The 22,482-nt window shown below is 45.1% G+C and overlaps 1 protein-coding gene across 3 annotated transcripts in view; it reads right to left on the reverse strand.

Annotated features, from left to right (window-relative positions):
• Window positions 1–22,482, reverse strand: part of KCNIP1 (potassium voltage-gated channel interacting protein 1) — a 586,554-nt gene that overhangs the window by 273,413 nt on the left and 290,659 nt on the right. The window lies entirely within an intron of this gene.

Raw genomic sequence — 22,482 nt, forward strand, 5'->3', positions numbered from 1 at the left:
TCTTCCCTTCCTCCCTCAGGTTAGGGGGCCTATAGCATACTCCCAGTATTATTTTCCCCTTAGCTTCATCCCTTTGAAGGTCTATCCATAAGGATTCCACCTCCTCCCTAGCTCCCTTAGTGATATCATCTCTCACATTCACTTGTACATTATTCTTGATATATAGGCATACTCCTCCCCCTTTTTTACCCTCTCTATCCTTGCGATAAAGGGTATACCCTTGAATGGTTACCAGCCAATCATGAGAGCAGTTGAACCAGGTCTCTGAAATTCCCACAAAATCCAAATCCTCCTCGTACAACAGTATCTCTAGTTCACCCATTGTCACATATCTTACAGCGGAGTCCGAAATGCTGAGGGTGAGGTAGTGAGGACAGGGAGTGCTAGGGCAATGAAAGGGTTCAGGTGCCTGCAGGCTGAAGGCTGGAGTTTTGAGATACAGGATCCTCTCGGAGGAAGGCATGAAGACTGATCACCAGAACTGTTCAGCAGAAGTCAGGCAGGTAAGCATGGAACGGAAGGCAAGTTCGTAGTCAAGGACAGGCAGAGGTTGGCAATGGGCTGGCAGCGAGGTACAGAATCAGGAAGCAGAGCCGTAGTAGAGAATCCAAGCCAAGGTCTGTATAATCAGTAAAGGTGGATAACAGGCAGGGGTGAGCCAGGAGAATGGTCAAGGAAGCCAGGTTTGTCAGGAGCAAGGTAACAGGTCAAACAGCAATCAGGAACTTAGGAACAAGCTGAAGATGATCCAGCACTGGTAGCAGGCAGAGATTGTGTTTATATAGGGCACCACGCGCCAGGATTGGTGGACGTGAATGTGCGTGCGAGAGTGCGCACACGCGTTCGCATGGGTGTGCGAGTGTGCGCACACGGTCGTATGGGTGCGCGAATGTGCACGTTCATTCCGGAACTCATTCGCCTCTGTCGGGGGACACTGCGCATGGCCATTGGCATTAGCGGAATGGGAATTAGCCACTGCTGCACGGAGACAGGCATTAGCACTGTGAGTTCTATGACAATGTCCATTGGCATTAGCGGAATGGAGATTAGCAACTGCTGCATGGAGACGGGCATTAGCACTGTGAGTTCTCTGACACCCATCTTGTCCGCCAGGCTCCTGGCATTGGTGAACATGCCATGTAGTTTAGACCGGTCGCATGTTATCCTTTTATTGGGTGTTTCGAGATTGCAACTAGGACTTGCTACTATACTTACCTTGGGTTTATGTGCTTTGGTCAACCTATCACTAATGCTCCCAATACTACTCTCTGGAATATGTTCCGTGCTGAATATCCCTACCTCTGGACCCTCCACCCCATCGCCTATTTTAAAAACCCCTCTAACTTTTTGGCCATCTTCATTCCCAGCTGATCTGCACCCTCCTCATTTAGGTGCAGTCCATCCCTTCTATAGTACTGGTTATCGACTGAGAAGTCGGCCCAGTCCTACAGGAACCCAAACCCCTCCTTACTACACCAGCTCTTCAGCCACTTGTTTACTTCCCTAATCTCCCTCTGCATTTCTGGTGTGGCTCGATGTACCGGTAGTATTCCTGAGAATACTACCTTGGAGGTCCTCAATTTAGCTCCCAAGTTCCTAAAATCGTTCTTTAGGACACTCCATCTGCTTCTGACTTTGTCATTGGTGCCAACGTGCACATGACAGCCGGGTCTTCCCCAGTCCCTCCCAGTAATCTGTCCACAAGATCTGTGATATGCCGAACCCGAGCGCCCGGTAGACAACATACAGTTCGGCGCTTCAGGTCCTTGTTACAGATTGGCCTCTCTGTCCTTCTAAGAATTGAGTCCCCTACCACCAGAATCTGTCTTTGCTTTCCCTTCGCTTCCCCCCCCCACTCTCACTGGAAGAGTTCTTCCCCTGGCAGCTAGGAGAGTCCCTCAGCTCCAGCAGTGCTGGTCCCTGACTGGTTTCACCAATGTCACTCAATGGAGCATACTTATTGGGATGCTTCAGCCCTGGATCGGACTCCCTGGCACTTCCCCCTCTACCTTTCCTGACTGTCACCCATCTACTCTTTCCTAGTGCCTGCACCTCTTTGTCTCCACCCACCTCTGTGCTGGCCCCTGCTGGCACCTGCCGTGTACGTTTCTGGCTCTCCTTTAGTATGGAGGGACTTCCTAGTGCTGACAGTTGCTTCCCTAGATTCAGAACCTGGGCTTCCAGGGAAACAATGTGCTTACATTTTGCACAGCAGTATTCACCCTCGATCAGATGATCAAGGAACGCGTACATGCCGCAAGATGTACGAGTCACCTCTCCACACCCACATACATAAGTCCCGCCCACATATGAAAACGGTGTTCAAACAACACATGTGAGGTATGTGTGGTTTGAACACGTTAGATCGAGAGCAATAATTCTAGCCCTAGACCTCCTCTGTAACTCAAAACATGTAACCAGTAAAAAAATTTAAAGCGTCACCTATGGGGATTTTTAAGTACCATTCCACGAGCGTGTGCAATTTTGAAGTGTGACATGTTAGGTATCTATTTACTCTGCGTAACTTCATCTTTCACATTATGCAAAAAATTGGGCTAACTTTACTGTTTTTTTTTTTTAAAGCACAAAACAGTTTTTTTTCCAAAAAAACACGCTGCGCACATACCATGCGAGATAAAAAGTTGCAACGACCGCCATTGTATTCTCTAGAGTCTTTGCTAAAATAACATGTGTATTGTAATTGCATGTAATTTTCTAGCAAATAAAATGATGATTTTTACATGTAGGAGAGAAATGTCAGAATTGGCCTGGGTGGCAAGTGGTTAAACCAGCGCAGCCAGGTGGTAAAATGCTATTTTTGGATCTTCACGATGACTAAACATCCCAAAATATTTCTTTCTTTCATATTTGGTAAGCTTGCGATCAGCCAGACGCATTTCCAGTTTAACAGTCTGCCGTGTGGCCTATGCAGGATTCTCAGTGCAGTGTTAGCTCCACTCAGAGAACAACTTCTCCGGGTGCGCCATTACCTGGACAACATTATTCTTCTATCCAGAGGTCTGAAACAATTGCTGATGCACCAAGAGGTTCTCATAAACACCCTGCGGGGATATGGCTGGTTTATTAACTCTCTAACTTAACAGTTAGTATGCCGGGAGGTACTCTGCCAACTCCTCTGTTCTGCTGTCACTAGGGAAAACAGTGGCAATCAAAGAAGGAATGCTGAAGACAGTAATCTCCACTTGTTTGTCCATTTCTCAGTGCCTCAATCTTTGGAGCACAATGTCGTCATACCAATAATCCCTTGGGTGCTTTGACTTCAACAGTTTAAGCTGGGATTCTTAGCACAATAGAGGAAACAGAGTCTGTCCGGGTTATCAACTGTCACTCAGTATGAGTAGGAGTATACGGTGGTGGCTGAAGAGGGAGAATCTGATGAAGTTGCCCCGTTAGAACCATTAGACTAGATCACAATTACTATTCTTCTCGCCAAAGATAGCCTGGAAGGCACACTGCGAGAAACCGTCAGTTCAGTCCAAAGGGAGATTCCCAGCCAAGCGGGATAGTCTTAAATACCCTAGAAACCCAAGCAGCTTCTTTAGTACCTTTCGCCTTACTACACAGAATCAAGGGAAGATCAGTCTCTCTGTAGTTAAACAACATGGCAGCAACTGCCTATATTCATCACCAAGGAGGAACTTGTGGCAATATGCTACTAAGAGAGGTGAACCCCACGTGGTCGGGGTCAGGAAATCACCTGCAAATTCTGAAAGCAGTTTACCTCCTAGGGGACTTGAACACACAGACAGACTAACCATCATGGAAACTTTCCAGAACACGTGTGGGCCCTACACTGTAGGTCTTTTATAAGCTGTGCCACAGGCGTGGCCAACCACAGACAGACTACATTACTTCTCACAGCAATTTCAAACTTAGGAGGATGTCTGAATCAGTTCCGCACCCCAAGGCAGAGGGGACAAATGCCTTTATTTTCTCCATGGATCTGCAAACTAGCCTATATATTTTCCAACAACATTTCTCGTAATGAGATTCCTCTTGAGGCTGTTGAGAGTGAACATGGTAGTCATATCCATTCCTCCATTTTGACAATGAGGGCCTTGAGTTCTTGTGGCCATTCATCTCATGAGACAGAAGCCAATTCCCCTTTGCACATACGCAGGCCGTGGCTGCAAACAGAACGACTGATAGGGGAAGCTTGAGAACCTAGCCTGCTCCAGGATGATCTCTACCTTGTGGAGTGTGAGAAGGCTCTTTACTAACAACATCTATGCCAAAATCTGGAACAAGTTTGCGTTATTTCTCAGCAGGGCGAAATATTGATACTACTGCACCTGTTCTGTACTTCTTGTTGACCAGATTAGACATGAGCCTTAGCCTATATTCCTTGAGATTGCAAGTTTCGGCTCGGTTGGCAATAACGAGGCTTAAATGTGTCCCGGAAATCCTTTTGTTTGCACAAACTTTGAAGACAGTCAGGAGGTTTCGACCACCACGAAAGTGAATCTTTCCCAGTGGAATCTATAGGAGTTGTTGGATTTCAAATCAGTTCCACCGTTTGCTCCAACAGAACAGTGTTCAGTTTGTGACATTACCTACTAGGCACTATCTATCGTAAGATCTTCAAGCAGAAGGATGTCTGAGATTTAAGCTTGGAGAGCTTCAGAAAAAAGATATTGTTTTCTTTCCAGAAGGAGTAGACTTGTGTCCGGTACATCATCTTGTATCAAGGATAATGACAGCCCTTCATCTAACAGTCATCTGGGCATTGTCTAACTTCCCAGAGGATCACTCAGGAGGGTCACACAAATTGGACGTGTACAGAACTTGAAGTCCCTATCCACAATTGCCCTTTTCATTTAATAAGCCTTACATCTTTCCAGCTGGAATTCGCCAGGGAAAATAGGCTACCTCCTGGATTTAGTAGGTTTGGTCGCGCATATAGGACGAGTGGTCTTGAACCTCCTTCAGCAGTGGATACATACTCTTCCAGAGTGGTTTTGGTCTCACGGGCTGCCCATCTGCAGGGAAGTATCATGGTCGCCCCACGATACCCTTTCAAGCGGTACGGAGTAGATCTGGGGGTCTTGCCATTAGTGGACTGCGGAGGAAGGACTGTTCTGTCTTTTGTCCCATTCTAATAAAAAATTTATTCGACAAGTAGAACCCACCCAGTCAGCTAGTTTTTTATCACTAGTATGCTGCCATGGTGGCATCAGGAAAATGGAAAATTGTATCAAATACTTACCATAATTTTCCTTTTCTGACGCCAAACCATGGAAGCATACGAACCCACCCATGTACGTATGTAGCTAATTACAAAGAATGGGGTGGGGCCTAACTAGGCCTTTAATTTATGCTATTTACTGGTCCTGAGGGAGTGGAAGAAAGGCAGAGCCTATCACTAGTATGCTGCCTTGTTTTGGCGCCAGTAAAGGAAAATACGTAAGTATTTGATACAATTTTCCATTTTCTTTATCTGTCAGCAACACATAGGGAAGCTGTGAGAGCTGATTGGAGGAAAGGAACACCCCCCCCCCCCCCTCAACACAGCAGAAGAACGGTGTTGTACATAGACAAGCTCCTTTCTGAGCCCCCCCCCCCCTTGACACAAATTTATGTCATGTGTCAGGAAAAACTTTTCAGAAGTGACTTATGGTGATAACAGAGGAATGAAGCCCCACAGAAATGACACTTTGAGCTTTGGAGAGAGAGAAGTAAACACTACAGATGTATATGCTTTGCTCAAATACCATGACTGAGGTTTATAATCACTTTAATGTGTAAAAAAAGTGCCTAATACTCAATTACTCAATTACCATGACCCTTGCACAACCTAAGTTTTCAGCAGCCCAAACCTGTCCTAAAAGTTTCATGGATTTTGGTTTTATCACAAGACAAATGAATGTCATTAACCACTTCAAAACAGGGCACTTTCACCCCCTTCTTGCCCAGGCCAATTTTCAGCTTTCAACGCTGTTGCACTTTGAATGCCAATTGTGCGGTCATGCAACACTGTACCCAGATACATTTTTTTATAATTTTCTTCACACAAATAGAGCTTTCTTTTGGTGGTATTTAACCACTTCAATACTGGGCACTTCCCCCTTACTGCCCAGGACAATTTTCAGCTTTCAGTGCTGTTGCACATTGAATCACAATTGCGCCGTCAAACAACACTGTACGCAAAGTACATTTTTAAAATTTTCTTCCCACAAATATAGTTTTCTTTTGGTGGTATTTAATCACATCTGGGGTTTTTATTTTTTGCTAAACAAACTAAAAAAGACTGACATTTTTGGAAAAAAAAGTTTTTCTTTGTTTCTGTTATAAAATTTTGTTTTCTCCTTCACTGACAGGTACTGATGAGGCTGCACTAATGGGCACTGAGGAGGCGGCACTGGGCACTGATGAGGTGGCACTGATAAGGTGGCACTGAGGAGGCACCTCTCAGGGGGGCTGCGCTGATAATCAGTGTGCTGATTATCAGCGCAGACCCCCCTGTGAAAGGGAGAGCTGTCGATCGGCTCTCCCTGTCAGCGCAAACCGAGGAAAGATGTTTAACGGCACTTCCTGGTTAATGTTGTGATCAGCTGTGATTTGTCACAGCTGATCACCTGGTAAGGATCCTCCGTCAGAGGCTCCTTACCACGATCGGACATGCGGTGTGTCAGAGTGACACACAGCACCACCGATCACCGCTCTGCATGCCGGCATGTTATCCTGAAAGACGTCATATGATATCCAGTCAGGATAACAAAACTACAACGGGAAGTGGTTAATCACTGCTGGGATTTTTGTTTTTTTACTAAAAAAAAATTTGAAAACAAAATCTTAGTTTTTGTCAGTAAATTTTGTAAGTAAGTAATTTTTCTCCTTCACTGATGGGCACTGATTAGGTTGCAGTGATAGGTTGCACTGATAGGCAGTACTGATGGGTGGCACAGATAGGCGGCACTGATGTGCACTACTGATAGGCGGCATTGATGGGCAGCATTGATGAGCAGGCACTAATGGACACTGAAAGGCAGCAGTGACTGGCATCACTAATGGGCCCTGATTGGTGTTATTGATGGGCAATGATTGGTGCCGCTGATCGGCTTTCTTTGCCACACACTCTGTCAGTGTGAGGGGATGAGGGACGATCACTGGCACTTCCGTGTTTACATGTGATCGGCTGTGATTGGACACAGCCGATCACATGGTAAAAGAGCCACTTGATAGGCTCTTTACAGAGATTGGGGTCGCGCTGTGTCATAGCAACACAGCGTGGCCGCGGTGGGCACGCGAGGGTGACCGCGGTGGGCACGCGAGGGTGGCCGTTCTGGGCGCTGTCATATGATGTCCACTCAGATCGAGAGCCGAACCGTCCCGCTGCCATTTGACGGTGGGCGGGCAGAAATCTGTTACGCTTTCTTTTTGGGGAACTTAATATAGCTTAATGTACAAAAAAGAACTTAGATGTAAACCAATTTCCCCCAAACATTACATAATGGAAGACCCATATTCTGAAAATTTCAGATCATTTGGTAAATCATACCAAAAGTTATTCACATTAAACTATTTTTTTAGAAAGAAGAAGTACCCCCTCGGCTCTGAAAATGGGACTTTAGAAGTGACCAATACACCAAATAGTATCAAAAATGATTATATTTATTGTAAATTATTATTTGTAAATTTAAACATTTGTTAAAATTATCACAGTGGACATAGAAAACATGATAATATATGAAAGATAAACAATTGATGCATATAAAGACATTCAGTTACATTTCTGATGAACCCGACGTTTCTGGCTACATGCCTTTTCTTCAGGGGTTATGTTACAAACAGAGCTCAAATATCAAAAATAAATAAATATATATATAAAATTAAAAAGACAATAAACATACTGCTGGAGTGAAAAATCTAATATGTTATTATTTATGGTATTGAGGTATGAACACGCACTACAGACCAGTGTTAATTTTGACGTCAAATTTTAATTTAGTTTTAGTCTTAGGCATTTTAGTTTTACTCCCATTTTAGTCTTTTGACTAAAATGCCATTTTAGTTTTAGTCCTATTTTAGTCATCTCAATTGTTTTAGTTTTAGTCCTATTTTAGTCGACTAAAATGGTATTAGGTTAGTTGACTAAAATGTTTTAGTCGGTTTTAGTCGACTAACACTGGTTGGAGGGTGTGGGCCATTCTAGAATTGCTGAGACCTTCTTGGGATCCATGGAAATCCCCTCAGTGGAGATTATGAGTCCCAAGATTTAGATGAACTGCTTTTCGAACTCGCACATTTGTGCTTTGGCATACAAGCCGCGATTTCGCAGAGTATTCAGTACTTTCTTGACATGGTCCTGGTGGAGTTCAAGTGAGGCTGAGGAGATCAAGATATCGTCCAGGTAGACAATCAAAAACAGGTCAAGGTACTCTCTGAAGATATCGTTCACAGTCGGTTTTAGTCGACTAACACTGGTTGGAGGGTGTGGGCCATTCTAGAATTGCTGAGACCTTCTTGGGATCCATGGAAATCCCCTCAGTGGAGATTATGAGATTATGAGATTATAAGCTCCAAGATTTGCATGGACTGCTTTTTGAACTCGTACATTTCTGCTTTGGCATACAAGCCGTGATTTTGCAGTTTTCAGTACTTTCTTGACATGGTCCCGGTGGAGTTCAAGTGAGGCTGAGGAGATCAAGATATCGTCCAGGTAGACAATCAAAAACAGGTCAAGGTACTCTCTGAAGATATCATTCATAAAATGTCGGAACGTTGCAGGAGCATTGCGTAGCCCAAAGGGCATCATGAGGTACTCGAAATACCCGAAGTGGGTTCTGAAAGCAGTCTTCCACTTGTCCCCCTCTCTAATGCGGACCAGGTTATAGGCCCCTCTCAAGTCCAGCTTCGTGGACACTCGAGCTGCTCTGAACCTCTGGAATAACTCTGGAATGAGGGGAAGGGGGTACCTGTTCTTGATAGTAATTTTGTTGAGTTCCCTGTAGTCAATGCATGGCCGGGGGTAGTGGTTGTGGTCTTTCTTTTCAAAAAGAAGATGCCTGCTCCGGCAGGTGAGAAGGAGGGACGAATTAAACCCTTGGCTAGGTTGCCAGAGGGCCTCTAACTCGACTTCGGACAGTGGGAAGATGCGCCCAAAGGGAATCTCTACTCCAGGAAGCAATTCGATGGGACAGTCGTAGGACCAGTGCAGAGGCAGGGTATCGGCTTTCTTTGTGTCGAAGGAGATTCGACTTGAGTGGAGAGGCCACAATTTTGGTGACAGTAGCTGGACGAGATGACCTCCCCTTTGCACCAGTCGATCACTGGGTTGTGGGCCTGCAGCCAAGGTATTCCGAGGATGGCTGGGAATATGGGAGATCTGATTACATCGAAGCGGAGGAGCTCCTCATGACCTATGTCTGTGATTGCGAGAATAGGGACAGTCTCTTGGGTAACGGGCCCTGAGCTAGGTGGAGTGCCATCAGCAAGGTGTATGTGCAGTCTTTGTTTCTTGAGAGGGGAATCTGTAAGTCTTTGGCAAGATTGATATCTAGGAAGCAGCTGCAAGCTTCTGAGTCAACGATTGCCTGCAGTTTGACCTCCCTTCCAGCCACCTGCAAAGGGGTAGGAAGAATGATGTGAGTAGACGCAGTCCCGAAAAGCTGGAGGTATGAAGGGTACGGGTGCCTGGACTTACTTGGCCAAACAGGACAGTTACATAGGAAGTGGCCTGTAACTCCACAGTAGATGCACAAGTTGTTTAGTCGCCTGCGTTCTTTCTTCTGGGGTCAAGGTGGGTCAGAGAAGACCTATCTGCATAGGTTCTACAGAGGTGATAGAGGTCGGAGCAATAGAGGCAGGGACTGTTGGAGCTGGGACTTTGGGTAGTACCCAGGTTGGCCGAAAGTTCTGGGAACGCTCAGAGTGTTGCTCCCGCAGGCACCTATCCAACTGGATAGAAACTTGGATAAAAGCCTCGAGTGTAGCAATAGCCTTGGACCTGGCCAGCTCATCCTTAAGGGTCTCAGATAGGCCTATACGGAATTGTTTTCTTAAAGCTGCATCATTCCAACCAGTATCAGCTGCCCATCTATGGAACTCCCTGATGTAATCTTCCACCCGTCGTCTACCCTGCACAAGGGAATGAAGGGCCGATTCGGCAGTGGTGGTTCTCTGCGGATCGTCATATAATGCTGCCATGGTTCCAAAGAATTAGGTGGCAGAGTTTAACACCTCATTCTTCCGTTCAAGCAGGTTATGAGCCCAGGATTGTGGTTCATCAGATAGGAGGGAAATAATGAACTCCACTCTAACAGTCTCTAGTGCAAAACTCCTGGGTTGCAGGGCAAAGTAAATGTATGGTCAGTGAAAATTGTTATGGAGTTCCGGGAACCCTCCAAGAGATGATGCCACTCCTCCAACGCCAATTTAATCGCAAGAAGTTCCCGATCACCAACAGCGTAAATTTTCTCTGCCTGATAATTTTTTCGGGAGAAAGATGCACTTGGTTGACATTTTTGCTCAAAGGATTGAAGAAGCACAGCTCCCACCCCAGTCGAGGAAGCGTCAATAAAGAATGGATCCCCAGGGTTAGGTCGTCTCAACAAAGGTCCAGAAACAAAGGCCTGTTTCAAGGCATGAAACGCAGAGACAGCATGAGGCCACTCCTTTACATTCACCCCCTTCTTGGTCAAGGCAATAACAGGGGCAGTAATGGAAGAGTTATTCCGAAAGAATTGCCTGCAATAACTAGTGAACCCAAGAAAGCTCTGTGTGGCCTTGAGGCTTGCAGGAAGAGGCCAGTTGGTAATGGCTGAGACCTTTCCAGGATCCATACGAAGACCCAAGCTAGAGACAAAGCATCCCAAAAACAGAACCTCTGAACATTCAAAAGAACATTTCTCCAGCTTGGCATACAGATTATTTTCTCTAAGGCGCTGAAGTACAATCCGGACATGGTTTCTGTGAACAAGCAGATTTTCTGAAAAGATGAGAATGCCATCCAGATAGATGACAACAAATTGATAAAGCAGATCCCTGAAGATCTCATTGACAAAGTTTTGGAACACAGCTGGGGCATTACACAGACCAAAAGGGCATAACCAAGTATTCATAATGCCCATCTCTTGTGTTAAATGCCATTTTCCATTCATCACCCCTCCGTAGTCGGATCAGATTGTATGCACCCCTGAGATCCAACTTAGTGAAAATGGTTCTCCTTTCAATCTGTCGAACAGTTCCGGTATTAAGGGTAAGGTATATCGGTTTTTGATCATCAGAGCATTTAAGCCTTGATAGTCAATGCAGGGTCTTAAGGTCCCATCCTTCTGGCTACCAAAAAGAACCCTGCTCCTGCCGAGGATGAGGATTCCCAAATGAACCCTCTTAAGATTCTCCGCAACATACTCAGACATGTCCTGAAATGGACAAGGGATATGTCTGGCCCCTGGGCAGGGTTGCTCCAGGAACAAGGTCAAAAGGCCTGAGAGGAGGAAGTACCTCAGCCAAATATTTTGCAGAATACATCCCAAAACTCGCTATATGCAGCAGGAAGCACAGGAGATACTGATGTGGTGGCCACAGGAATTCTCTCTTCTAACCTTGAGTAGGCAGGACGAGAAACATGAGGGACCCAAAGCTAAGATCTGCCCAATAGTCCAATCAATGTGTGGAGAATGGAGCTGTAACCAAGGAAGGCCCAATATAATGGTGGCTGAGGCTTTAGGTAGCACGAGAAAGGATATCCACCCCTGTTGGAGTAAACCTATAGACATCTTGACAGGGAGGGTCTGTAAGCAGATGGGCCCCCCAGGAAGAACAGTGCCATCAATCGCAGAGACCGTCAGCGGAGTGGTGAGAGGTGAAAGAGGAATTTTCATTTTAGACTCAGCTCCACAGTCCATGAAATTCGGAATCCAGGTAGGCCGCGACCACATGAGGGGAAGCGTTGTCATGGAGGAGCACAGAAAGAAGGAAACGGGATGATGAAGGTGATTTTCCTGGGTCCAATACGCCACCTTCCAGATGTATTACACCCGCATTTCCCGGACGGAGGGAGCAGGTGTCCCAAAAATGACCTTTGCCCCCACAGTAGAAACAAAAGCCCAGAGTTCTGTACCTAACATGCTCTTTAGGGGTAACCTAGTCCAGTCCAGCTGCATAGGTTCCACAGCTGGCGAGGGATGGGGAGGGATGGATCGAGGAGAGGGGAGCTTGGGCTAGCTAAGGACCATGGAGTACTGACGCCTTTTCTCTAGGGTCCTCTCCTGGAAGCAAATATCGAGCTGATTGCAGAGGGAGATGACATCATCAAGACCTTAGGGAATGGTTCTTCCTGCCAACTGATACTTCACTCTGTCAGAGAGGCCTTGTAAAAAGGTTGCAACTAAGGCCTATTACAGCTCAGCTCAGCAGTTAAAATGCGAAAGTGAAGGGCATACTGTTCCACCAAAGAAGACTCTTGGCGGAGACGTAAAAGGGCACTGGCCACGGAAGAGACATGACCTGGTTCCTCAAAAATATTCCGGAAGAGTTTCAGGAAGTTAGACAAGCTGGAAACCACTGGATCATTCCTCTCCCATGGCCCAAGCAAACTGTCAGGTCACCTGAGGCCAGGTGACAGATGCACACCGTTCAGGTCAGGAGTGCACTGCTAAGGTATTAACCCTATGGCTGACTGCTGCAGATGGAGCTCTGGGTGGTTCAGGAAAGCAGGTCCTCTGGAGCCCCAACACGGATCACAATGGGAGCTACAGCATGAAATTCTCCAGGGTGCGGAGCCAGCAGGTGTTCACCAGGGCCCCTGATGGGGGAGATGGACTTTGCTACAACTGACTCCAGGTCACGGCCCTCAGGATCTCCCAGCTCATGGTAGGCTACTGGAGGATAGAGAGGAAGCAGCAGCCCGGGACAACAAGGGATATTCAGGAGATAAGCTAAACGGTCAGGGCAACGAGCAGACAGGGATAGTCAAAGAACATGCCAAAGGTCAGGGTATGAAGCATACAGGGATAGTCAAGAACAAGCCAAGTTCGATAAACAGAATCAGCAAGACACACACAGAAAGCTTGGGCAAGGCAGGCTTGGACAGCGCGGTGTTAAATAGTGTATCCTGTAGAGGCTAGGGTGGAGCCATGCTGAGGGAAGATTACTTAACCATGCAGGTGTAAGCGTGCAGGCCCTAAGGCTGATACACAGTCCAGAGGTAAGCAGACAGGGCATGAAAGTATTACTGCATATTCATGACACAAGCATGAGTTTGGGTCGAACATTTGCCTGTCCGGCCGCTCACTGAACACCGGAATTTGCAGGGTGTTCGCCAGGTGTTCACCCTGATGAACACCCTGCAATGCACAGATTGTTTTCTCTAAGGCGCTGAAGTACGATCCGGACATGGTTTCTGTGAACAAGCAGATTTTCTGAAAAGATGAGAATGCCATCCAGATAGATGACAACAAATTGATAAAGCAGATCCCTGAAGATCTCATTGACAAAGTTTTGGAACACAGCTGGGGCATTACACAGACCAAAAGGGCATAACCAAGTATTCATAATGACCATCTCTTGTGTTAAATGCCATTTTCCATTCATCACCCCTCCGTAGTCGGATCAGATTGTATGCACCCCTGAGATCCAACTTAGTGAAAATGGTTCTCCTTTCAATCTGTTGAACAGTTCTGGTATTAAGGGTAAGGGATATCGGTTTTTGATCATCAGAGCATTTAAGCCTCGATAGTCAATGCAGGGTCTTAAGGTCCCATCCTTCTGGCTACAAAAAAGAACCCTGCTCCTGCCGAGGATGAGGATTCCCAAATGAACCCTCTTAAGATTCTCCGCAACATACTCAGACATGGCCTGGGTCTCTGAAATGGACAAGGGATATGTCCGGCCCCTGGGCAGGGTTGCTCCAGGAACAAGGTCAAAAGGCCTGAGAGGAGGAAGTACCTCAGCCAAATATTTTGCAGAATACATCCCAAAACTCGCTATATGCAGTAGGAAGCACAGGAGATACTGATGTGGTGGCCACAGGAATTCTCTCTTCTAACCTTGAGTAGGCAGGACGAGAAACATGAGGGACCCCAAGCTAAGATCTGCCCAATAGTCCAATCAATGTGTGGAGAATGGAGCTGTAACCAAGGAAGGCCCAATATAATGGTGGCTGAGGCTTTAGGTAGCACGAGAAAGGATATCCACCCCTGTTGGAGTAAACCTATAGACATCTTGACAGGGAGGGTCTGTAAGCAGATGGGCCCCCCAGGAAGAACAGTGCCATCAATCGCAGAGACCGTCAGCGGAGTGGTGAGAGGTAAAAGAGGAATTTTCATTTTAGACTCAGCTCCACAGTCCATGAAATTCGGAATCCAGGTAGGCCGCGACCACATGAGGGGAAGCGTTGTCATGGAGGAGCACAGAAAGAAGGAAACGGGATGATGAAGGTGATTTTCCTGGGTCCAATACGCCACCTTCCAGATGTATTACACCCGCATTTCCCGGACGGAGGGAGCAGGTGTCCCAAAAATGACCTTTGCCCCCACAGTAGAAACAAAAGCCCAGAGTTCTGTACCTAACATGCTCTTCAGGGGTAACCTTGTCCAGTCCAGTGTCAGTAGAGCAGTGGCGGGTGCCAGTAAGGCAGAGATTGGTGTCAGTAAGGCAGTGGATGGTGTCAGTAGGTTTTATTGGTATTATTATTTTATTTTTATTCATATCAGGGGTTTAAACAGGGAGAATCTGCACCACACAGGGTGATTAGGGAGTGCCCAGGCACACCTGGCACACCCTGTGCGCACGCCTATGGTGAGGGACGTGGCAACAGCAGGTGAGTGGATGCCTGCTAACAGGCGCTGCCATGATGGGTCTGAAATGACAGGTGCTCTTTGAATGTAAGGACTTATTCTTGCTGGTAGTTAGAATCTTTAATATTTGCAAACAAAATGAAGGTTTCCTATTTAAATAAAATAATAAGCTGTCATGTTAGTAAGACAGCAATATCAGAACTGATTCAATCATGCAGTTTGTAGTGTACATATATTTGTAAAACCATGGGGTAAAGAAATATTCCTGAACTTTGTTTTATCTCATGGTTACTGTGAAATTGTGTGAATGCATCAATGCAGTGCATGTTATCTCAGCTGGCAGAGCTTGGATTCATTGAATGAGTTTACCAAAAAATGTAAATACTGCAAAATATACAGCCTCATGCTACATAACTAAACGTCATTTCATGCTGAATAAACTAAATTATGAATGTAATATATAAATGGGAACAATCAGCACAAACTAATAGCTCATAAATGCAAGCTAGACACTATAGGAAATCACAAACCCTATAAAACTACTCAAGGAACAATATTAGTGCAGCGCATATAAATATAAAAAGTCCATAGCATATGAAGACATAAAACAGAAGAGAAGATCCTTCATGTGCAGAAAGTGGAACACAGTCTTCTGATAAAGAGTGACGATATCCTCCACCACAGGCACACAAATGTGCTTACCAGATTGGATGGACCTCTTAATTATAGGAGGTCATAAGCGCATGAGTTTGCTCAGAGACAAGTCAGCAATCTTCAGCCACTGTGAGATTCCAATCCAGCATCATCGGACGACACTCCAGAGGGAAATGACTCCAAGAGATGTGTGGTCAAAGGAGATGCAGCAATCCCACCAAAAAAAGGAGCAATAATCTAAGTGTATTCCGTATGATGTAGTGAAGCTCTGCGGGGGCGGGGCTTCGCTACACGCGTCACCCGCTGCCATCTAATCAGCTGTTCGTACGGAACAAGCTGTTTTTTAGCTGTTTTTACTGGTGCTCTTGTGCCGTTGTTTTTTACCACTTGTGCTGTTGTGGCGCCTGTATATTTATATAATAAATTATCCATCATACGGAATACACTTAGATTATTGCTCCTTTTTTTGGTGGGATTGCTGCATCTCATTTGACCACACATCTCTTGGAGTAATTTCCCTCCGTAGTGTGTTCCACCGCCTGGAAGGCCGAACCCGGAAGTGGCCGGAAAAGATAGTGTGACCAGGGTAAGCCTCGTCGTGATGACGTCATCAGGAAGCGATGACGACGTTGGTTGTTAGGGAGACCGCGGCCAGCTTCCTCTTCCACTTACACTGTGCCCTGGGCACAGAATGCACTGTGCAGCACTCAGTGCATTGCAGGGTGTTCGTCAGGGGAAAAACACCCTGCAAATTGTGGCAGGCAAATGTTCAGCCCAAACTCATGTTGAGCTGGACCGTTCGCCCATCCCTATTTAGAATCTTAAGAAGTCTCAAGACTGTAAATTCAAGTTACGAGGAGGGATTGAAAGGTTATTTGCCTGAAAGTAAAAGGAGCCCCTGAGAACTAGAGTAGGTGAGAAAAGCCTTGCTGCCTGAATACAATAGATGACATGAGCAGGGAACAGTTTACAGCAGGGAACAGTTTAAAGTAAAAAAGCAAAAGTGTCATATCCAGTATGCTGCAGTCTGTCAATAACCTGTGACATAATTATATGACCTGTAGAGCCATTGATTTTCCATGTCCTGTAACAGGGTTACAAAGCTATTCATTCTGCAGTGAAATCTCTGTAGCATTTCCACAAGTCCAAATATAGCACGTTAAAAAAGTTGCAACAGTTTTTTTCTTTTAGTAAAAAGACTTAAACCATATGACTAAAGTTGACAATTGTAGGCAACCTTGCCAGTATAATACTTTTTCCCAACGTCTGTTACTATCAATTTTGCTGGGCAGCTTGGCCTTCGTGTAAAGGTGGAGAAAATATAAACAAAAAAAACATAATTCATATACTGAATACTATCATAGGTATTAACACTAAAAGTTATTAGAATACATTTTTTCCTACAGTGCACCTTTATGCCAGTCGGATTTTCCGACGGAAAATGTGTGATAGGACCTTGTTGTCGGAAATTCCGACTGTGTGTGGGCTCCATCACACATTTTCCACTGGAATTTCTGACACACAAAGTTTGAGAGCTTGCTATAAAATTTTCCGACAACAAAATCCGTTGTCGGAAATTCCGATCGTGTGTACACAAATCCAACGCACAAAGTGCCACGCATGCTCAGAATAAATTAAGAGACGAAAGCTATTGGCTAGTGCCCTGTTTATAGTCCCGATGTACATGTTTTACGTCACCGCGTTCAGAACGATCGGATTTTCCGACAACTTTGTGTGACCGTGTGTATGCAAAACAAGTTTGAGCCAACATCCGTCAGAAAAAATCCATGGATTTTGTTGTCGGAATGTCCGATCAATGTCCGATCGTGTGTACGGGGCATTAGGGTGTCAGAGATAGAGACATTGATGAAGTGCAAAAGAGGAGAATTACACCTATGGACAGAATATTTTCCCTTAGCTACATGTCCATTGTATGAGAGCTAGTGTCCAGAAATCCTGAGGATTTGTTTATGGTACACTACAGTACAGGGTTGGGCTGATGGGTAAGCAGATTCAGAACCTGCCTTGGGTGTATCAGGGGTTGGGATAACACAACCAGGATTGCTGCACATAGAAGGAGCTCCAGTTATAGAAAGGAAGGTATAGCTCACTTGGCATGGACCTGAAGAATTGCACACACATCTGTCTTTTTAGCAGGAATCCTTTTTCATGGGCTTTGCAAGAACTATAAACTGCATCACACTGATGGAACTAAGCACCACCAAGTTTTCCCCTTTTAATGACATGTCTTTCCTACCTAAAGCTACTTCCAGGCTGTTTGCATTTCAAAAATCCCCAGGTGAATACAAGGCTGCTGTTGGAAGATGAGGAATATTTGCCTGTTTGAGAGTATATATACCACTGACACTGCAGGGGGTCTATAAACTGAGGACCATTGACTGTGCTTTGGGGGGGGGGGGATGGGGGGGAGTTGTCTACACTCCAGTGTTTATTTAGGGGTATCCCATGCACCCCCATTCTCTATCCAAGTTCCCTGTTCCTAAAATAAACACTAAAAGCCAAAGCCTGACTCGTCTGTGGGTGCTGTGAGGGGGAAGTAGGTCAGAAAACCTTTGGGGGTAGCATATCAATAAAACAGTGGATATTATGAAACAGAGTGTGAGAAAGTGAGAAAATGTTTCATACAAAATGTGGTTTAACCAGTTTTCAATTTTTTTTTTTTCATTAAACCAGAGAGTTGACAATTATTCTCCAAACATTATTTAATACATTCAACAGAAGAAACCTTACAACCTTTGAATTGTATCTTATTTTTACAACTTTTGCGATTTCCACTATATTTTGCAAAAGCTAGAAGTAAAAAAAATTACCCCTACTATATAAATAATACTCCAAGGATCCTAAACACATAGAATCCTAAAACGCAAAAGCTATGCAATCACACAGAGCTAGATATTTTGCAACCATGCCTACAAATATCCCAATAACAAAAATTGTTACAACTTTCCGCAGAACTGGTTCATTCCATAGCATTAAATATTTACTGTAGCTTTTTTATCCAGTATAAAAAGTATTGTTACTAATCATCTAAACCTTAATTCAGGTAAATGACAGTGTTAAATATATTAACATTGGATTTTCGGGTATATTTTGAGCCCAGATCTAGTTCCCTTTTTTTCTGTTAGCTCAGCTCGAGGTAAAGATCCCACCACCACCACTCACTTTTTCATTTGGGCGTTCCTACCTTCTCTACAACCTCTCTTAAATATGCTGATCTTTCACAATGTGCCTTTTGTGGTGGTCTTTCAGGTGGTGGTCCTCTGGGCCTCTGTATGGAAATTGCCTAGTTCCAGTTGCTAGAACCTATCCCTGGTCATTGGCCCCACGTTTCCCTCCAGAAAATATAATAACATAGTTACATATCTGAATAAAGACATCAGTCTATCCAGTTTAACCTGTGTGGGTTGTAAAGAGCAGGGTGAATAAACTCAAGTGGTGCATGCATTTCAAGAAGTTGTGCCAGTCCAGAACTGCATTTTTAAGGACATAGCCCACTTTTATTTAAAGGAACGGAAACGTTTCCCAAAAGACAGCAATTTCCCACACAGGGGTTCCACCATTACTGTAAGTTGCACAATACTTCAGCCTCCTGGCTTACTAACTTGCCACAAAGCTGCTTCAGGCCTCAAGCCTAGGCCTTAGGTCTGCTCCTCAGACCAACAAAAAGGTTTCCTTCCAGCTCTCTCATAGCTTACTCACAATCAGCTCCTTGCTGTTCTGTCGCAGACTACATCTGCCTCCTGCAGACATGCCCGCTCTGGCTGCCCCATGCAGTCTCTCTGATTCCTAGAGAGGATGCAAGTCCTCCTGACTCCCATGCACAGACCTCCTGTCTGCTGGGTGGACCCCCGAGCACTAACCCTGGGTCTATTATGAATCCAGCCCACACCTGTGAAAATCAGCATGCCTGCCTCTCCAAAAATCTGGCTTAAACGGCTAAAATAAATAGTGGCACGGGCTGGCCTCTCCACAGGGTGTATGAGTGGCTATGTATTTATGTCTCTACCATTTCCCATCTCATATGTATATTGCACTTGCTTAGATACCAATCTTTTTTTTTTTTTTATCGACACTCCCCACTGACACCGATTGTGGAAGGGAGTTCCACACCATTACTGCTCTAACAGTAGAGAACCCCCTACGTAGCTTAGGGTTTAACTGCTTCTCATTCAGCTTCATTGAGTGGCCATGTGTTTTCCTATAGTGGTTGTAAACCCCGCTTGGTCATTTTTACATACAGCTAAGCCTATGAAAGTCTATGTAGCCAAGAAATTAAGAGATGCTTGATTTTTGGGAGGAAAGCAATGGCAAACCTAGACAACGTTATTAAAAGCAGAGGCATCACCCTACTGGCAAAGTGCCATATAGTCAAAGCTATGGTATTCCCAGTAGTAACCTATGGCTGTGAAAGTTGGACTGTAAGGAAGACTGAGTGCCAAAGAATTTATGTTTTTGAACTATGGTGTTGGAGAAGACTCTTGAAAGTCCCTTGGACGGCAATTAGATCAAACCAGTCAATCCTGAGGGAAATCAACCCTGAATATTGATTGGAAGGACCTGAAGCTGAAACTCAAACACTTTGGCCACCTAATGCGAAGAGAGGACTCATTGGAAAAGACCCTGATGCTGGGAAACATGGAGACAAGGAGAAGAGGAGAACAGAAAACAAGATGTATTGATAGCATCACGAAACATCATCGAAACAATGAACATGGAGTTAAGCAAGCTCAGGGATGCAGTGGAGGACAGAAAAGCCTGGCGCGCTATAATCCATGAAGTCACGAAGTGTCGGAAACAACTAAACGACTGAACAACAACAAAGCCTATAATAGGGCTTACCTGTAGGTAAAATGAATATCTCCTAAACGTGCACCATTTAGGAGATATTCACCCTGCATTCAGCTAGTGACATAACTGGCGCATGCGCTCTGAAAGTCCAGCATACCTTGCCAGAACTTCAGAGCTTCGTGCCAGAACCGAGGGGCCCTGCTCGCATGCACGGGAGTGACATCATCGGGGTTTCGGCCAATCACATAGCTGGAGCTCTTGAAGCCAGAAGACAGACAGAGGGAACATGTCAGCCTTCTTACAGCACTGCACGGCTTTGTTCCAAGGTGAGTATTTCATAATGTGCTAGTATGCCATGCATACTAGCACATTAAGCCATTGCCTTGCAGGTTTTTTTTTTTTTTAACATCAGCGGTTTACAACCGCTTTAAGAGACCTGAGACTGAACAGTCTCTTCTCCGTGGAGAATAAGTTAAGTGTTTTCAGCTGCTCCCCATAACTAAGGTCCTTCAGCCCCCTTTTTTTCCATTCTTTGGACTCTCTCCAGTTCCAGGACATCCCTCCTAAGGACTGGTGACCAGAATTGGACAGCATATTTAAGATGTGGCCGAATCAGAGTTTTGTACAAAGGTTGAATTATTGGGGTTGATTTACTAAAGGAAAATCCACTCTGCACTACAAGTGCACTTGGAAGTGCAGTCACTGTAGATCTGAGGGGAAGATCTGAAATGAGGGGAAGCTCTGCTGATTTTATCATCCAATAATGTGCAAGCTAAAATGCTGTTTTTTATTTTTCTTGCATGTCCCCCTCAGATCTACAGCGACTGCACGTCCAAGTGCACTTGTAGTGCAGAGTGGATTTTCCTTTAGTAAATCAACCCCATAGTCCTATCTCCTAAAGCAGAGTTCCACCTGAAAAAAAAAAGTCAACAGCTACAAGGACACTTACCTGTCCAGGGTGCCCGCGATGTCCTCACCCGAAGCCGACCTGTCCCTTGGCTCCAGGTGGAGGCGCCGGCATCTTCAGTAAGGGAATCAGGAAGTGAAGCCTTGCCTGGTTCCCTACTGTGCATGCACGAGTCGCGGTGCGCACTCTGAGTGGTCCCTGCTGTCTTCTGGGACCTGTGTGTCTCCCAGAAGACAGTGGGGGGGACGGAGGAGGGGCCGGACATGGCGTAGATCGCCGCAGATACTGCCGCAATCTTTCCCTAGAAGTGGGAGCAAATACCTGTATTAGACCGGTATCTGCTCCACCCCCCTCCCTGAAAGGTGCCAATTGTGACATTGGAGGGGGGAAGAACCCGATCAGCAGAAGTTCCATTTATGGGTGGAACTCTGCTTTAAGTAGATAGCATGCATTAAAAAGGGTATTAGTCTGCTAGCTTTGCTTGCTGTAGCTTGGCATTGCAAGCTTTTGCTATGCCTGTGGTCTACTAGGACCCCCATATTCTTTTCCATCATGAATTCCCCAAGAGGTATTCCCCTTAGCAGGTAGCATTCATATTTTTAGTCCCCAAAGCCATTACCTTACATTTGTCAATATTAAACCTAATTTGCCATGTAGTTGCCAAACCTTTTATTTTATCAAAGTCTTCCTCTAAAGTTTCTGAGGTTATCAACCACTTAGTTTTGTATCGTCAGCAAACACAGAGATTGAACTATTTATTCCAACCTTTTCCTCTTTGTGTTCCCCCATTCTCTATTTGGTCAAATAATGGGTGAAATCTATTATATGTTGTTTTTTCCATTTTTAAAAGGTTGATATTAATACATTTTGTGTTTGTTCATTGGTTTTTCTATGTCCCTTTGCATCTTCCCCATTTTCTTTAAAGTGTTACTAAACCCAGGACCCTGCATTCACCATATCTGGTCTCCCACAGTACATAGAACATGGAAATGCAATCATTTTACTAAATACAAGCTACTAATTACCTTTTTTTAATCAGCAGTTAGAACAGTTTTGTGACTTCTGTCAGTGTCTAGCCAAACACTGGTTAAAGCTTGTAGGAGGATTTTTTTGACTATCTTGACAAGATCCCTGACTCTCTGTCTGCACAGCACTGATTGGCCCTGTGCTGATCGTATGCACTCTCCCAAGAAAAAAGAAAACCTCTCTAGCAATACACGCCAAACTGAGCATGTGCAGCCTGACTCCATAGACTCATGTTATCAAGAAATTATCAGGGGTCAGTGGAAGGAGGAGAGGATCAGGGAAGCCAGGATGAAACTGCCTTTTTAACACAATGCAGAGGCTTAA

This window comes from Aquarana catesbeiana, linkage group LG03, assembly GCF_042186555.1.
Source record: "Aquarana catesbeiana isolate 2022-GZ linkage group LG03, ASM4218655v1, whole genome shotgun sequence".
Classification (NCBI taxonomy): Eukaryota; Metazoa; Chordata; class Amphibia; order Anura; family Ranidae; genus Aquarana; species Aquarana catesbeiana.